The sequence below is a fragment of the Echinops telfairi genome, unplaced genomic scaffold (assembly GCF_000313985.2).
Source record: "Echinops telfairi isolate 266 unplaced genomic scaffold, ASM31398v2 ScPeMD7_7407;HRSCAF=8445, whole genome shotgun sequence".
Classification (NCBI taxonomy): Eukaryota; Metazoa; Chordata; class Mammalia; order Afrosoricida; family Tenrecidae; genus Echinops; species Echinops telfairi.
This window is the reverse complement of record NW_022111307.1, coordinates 188,101-192,295: the sequence shown is the minus strand read 5'-3', so window position 1 is coordinate 192,295 and position 4,195 is coordinate 188,101.

The following is a 4,195-nucleotide window of genomic DNA, read 5'->3' as shown; positions in this document are numbered from 1 at the left end:
TGAGTTACAGCTTCAGTGTTGTCCTCTAAAGTGCATTCCTCTGGGTGTGGGGGTGGGGGTGGGGTGTGCCCAGATAGGTGGGAACAGAGGCCAACCCACAGACTTATTCGTTCCCTGCTTCATTCTTGTTTGCTGCATTCATGTCTTGGTGTGCTGGGTAGAAGTCTGATCCCTCTCTACCTCTCCTGTGGAGATATAAACACCCTCCCCTTGGGTGAGTTAGTGCCCTGTTCCCTGCTACCCCTGTGTCTCTTTTTTTTTTTTTCTTCTCTCCCTTCCTTATTAGTTAGCTGCCATACGTATCCGTGGGTTGGGTTTAGCACCTGCCATAGTACCTGGACCTCACCCCAGAAATATATGTATATAATAGCTTTTCCCATATGCCCTTTTTTGCATTTTTCTTTTTCTTGCTTACCTCAGTGGACTCATGTTGCAATTGTCCCTCTGTGCTTGGCTTACTTTACTTAACATAATTTCATCCAGATATTTCCATGTGGTGGTGTGTTGCATGTGTTCATCCCTGTTTTTTAGGGGTGTGTAGTGTTCCATTGTATGTACGTATCACAGTTTTTAATCCATTCATCTGTTGATGGAGATTTGGGTTGTTTCCAACTCCTTGCAAATGTGAACTGTGCCGCAATGAACATTCGAGCACAGATGTCTGGCTGTGGTTTGTTTCTTATCTCTTCTGGGTATATGCCCAGTAGGGGGATTACTGGGTCATGTGTTAGCTCAATTTCCATCTGTTTTAGATATCGCCAAATCTATTTCAACAAATCGATAATAGTTATACATACCTATAGGTCCACCAGCAGTGGACAAAAATTCCTATCTCTCCACATCCCCTTCAACACTTGTTACTCTCTGATTTTTTTTGAATTGGGCTATCTTTGAGGGTGTTAGGTGGTATCTCATAGTTGTTTTAATTTGAATTTCTCTTATTGCTGAGGATCTGGAACATTTTCTTATATGTTTATTGGCCATTTGGATTTCTGCCCTTGCAAACCTTCTGTTTAGGTACGTTGCCTACCTCCTCAATGGACAATTGGTTTTTTTCTTGTTGTAAGTTAGCCGAGTATTATGGATTTTAGTAATAAGGCCTTTGTCTGATGTGTCATTGCTAAAGATGTTTTCCCAGTCTATGGTCTCCCTTATTACACTCTTGGTGAATTCTTTCGATGTACACACATGTTTAAAAAGCCAGATGCAGCATTAGAGGTGAATTAGGCCAAACTCATTTCATGTGGTCTATAGAGAAAAGAATTTGCCCAAGGTCACAGTAAAACAGTGACAGAGACAAAGCCAGAGATCTTTGCATGTCAGGTATATTTTTATCACATCAACCTTAAACTACTATGTGTTGTGCATGGTCTCTTTTAGTCAATTTTTTAAAATGTAAAATTGTAGTCACTCTACTATCCAAAAATAGTAAGTGGCTGACTTAATGGGCTGAGTAAAAACATAAACTGAAGAACTTGCCCTATTTAACAGTTTCACTTAAAGGCTTAGCTGAGTCACTTCTTGCCTACAAAGCCACCATTATTTTCCAAGAAAGATTGTTGTGGGCAGTGCTGTGGACACTGTCATACATTGTCATGTAAGAACTAGGGGCCCATGAATAAAGGTGTTGTTAAATCCAACTTTGTATTGTCTGTGCTCTGTCAAAATCGGAAAAGTACACCAAGAAATAATAGAAAGGTAATCAGTCTCTAGTACTTTATCTTTTATTGTTGGTGAAAATATGGTTGCAGTCTATTTTGAATACTTTGAATTAAGAACACCATGTAAATAAAAGTTCTCATAATTTCTCAAGATTCCCCTGAAAACCCAGCATTCTTGTGAATTTCTAAGAGGTGGATTGACTCTACATAAGTCCAAATATAATGTTAAATTCTCAGCTTGACAAGAGATCCCCTTAATCACCAAAACAGTTTATTCAACATCAGCTTGCAGTGGTAGATTATTGAGAAGTTTTATAACAGCATGTTAGACCATACACTGGCTCCTATTGCCATTCCTTCTCAACTTAATCCTCTTTAACACTTTCACTTACATCCTTAAAAAAAGGAATGGCCCCAGCCCCCTTTTGAGAATTTTTACAATAGTGATGACTTATTATATAACACTGATAATAAATGATGGAAATATTTCTCTTCATTTTAACAGACTTCTCATTTACCCCTGCTCTAAATATAAATAAATCAGGTTCCATATTACTGAAGTTTCAAAGCCTTGAGTATTCCATGTGGCAATATGCACTCACCATGTCAAAAAAAGAAAACTAGCACTAGCTCTATATGTGGTTTCTAGAACTTCAATTATCCCCCACCTTGCTCCTCTTCAGGCACAATTTGGAGGATCTTTCGCCCTGGTAGGGTACTGGTTCTGCATTGGTTTTGCTATCCACATGGTCAGCAGTTCCAAACCACCATCAGTTCCTTGGGAGAAAGACTGGGCTTTCTACTGCTGTAAATAGTGATAGGCTCAGAAACCCACACGGGGTGTCATTATGAGTCAGCATTGACTCAATGGCAGTGAGAAAGTTTTTCAGGATATGAGTTCTTGGGTGTGGAAAGTCTAAAACAAAGAGTAGGGTGTGATAAAATTCAAGCTGTTTTCTAATTCTATTGTAAAATTTTAATAGTGAAAATGCATGCACATGGTAGACCAATTGGTTATCAAATGAATGAAGTATGTGCATTATACTCCTATAAGGTGGATTCTGTGATGCCTGTGTCTTTTGAAAGACTCAGTTCTTTCTAGAGGAGGTTCTACTTTAAAATCACTCAATAAATAATGTTTGTGGGCTACCAAACGTTCAGACATATCAACTTTGGTTCACTCACACAGTCAATAACATCTTTTAAGTGTGCTTTCTTTGATCTGCAGTGTACATGGGGCTAAGCACATTTTTTAAAAAGAATTCTAGGCTATATCTATCCACTATCAACAAAATATGGAAATAGAGTTGAACCAAGTCTTTTCCTTCCCTACCTATAATTTTCTCTGTTTCTAATTTTGTAGCAATAAAGTTTTAACTAGATAATCAAATGTATTTTGTGTGGCAGGTGCCAGGGTGTTTGTTTTCATTAATGTACCAAATGCATTTTTAATAAGGTGGCCTTTTGATTAACTGGCTTCAGGCATGGCTTTGAAACACTAAATGTGTGTATTTATATTCAGAATTTATTTTTATTATCTCCATATCCAAATAATCACGATGTGGCTATCTGAAAGATACATTACAATACATTATGACTTTTTTCCTATATTCACCCAAGCACAAAAATCAATATTATGAGAAGACACCATTATGAACCATTTATAAGATTGCAGAGATGAAGAAAACCCTGATTAATAAGACATGCATGAAAATAATTGGAATAAATCCACGTGAAAAGGTTTACAAATTTAGAAATATTCATTTTGTTAACTGTTTCGAACATTCAATAACAAAGAAATGAAAACTTCACAATTATAGTTTATCTTTGATGAAATGAGCTGTTTAAAGCAAAAGGTATGTACAAAACATGAAACCATTTAAAGATATTAATATAGCTTCCTGCCTGGTGAGCGAATGAAAGACACATCAGCAAAAAAGGAATAGCAATATCATTCAGGACTGATTCTCTAGGAAAACTCTCCCAGAGAATTTTTTCCCCTCATTATTCTCTTTCTTGATTTAAAGAGTGAAGTAGTCATGGATTATGTTTTTTGGTTAAAAATTCAATTTAAATATCAGTTAGGTGCTTCCAAAATAATACGGATTACAGTGAAGTAGCTACTACCAGCCATTGTGTGACAAGATTCCAAGATAAATTAATTGATGACATAACAAAGAATTAGTTTAGGCTAAAGTACAAGACAATTAAAATTATATTTGATAAATAAGTGTATATACAATGCTAAAATGCATTTATAAATCTTAACACCCATGAATAATACAGATTTTACCAGGTCTGTATAAAACATCTGTCTATCCTTATTCTACCATATACTCTCTGCTATCCAGTCAATGCTGATTCATAGCAACCCTAAAAGACAGGACAGACTGGTCCGATGGGTTTCCAAAAGTGTACCTGTTCATGGGCATATAAAGCCCTGTGTTTCTACCCTGCAGAGGCTGGTGATTTCAAGCTTCTAAATACATGGCATTGATCTGTGTGTTTTCTATTAAAGTAAAGCTGTCATGTGA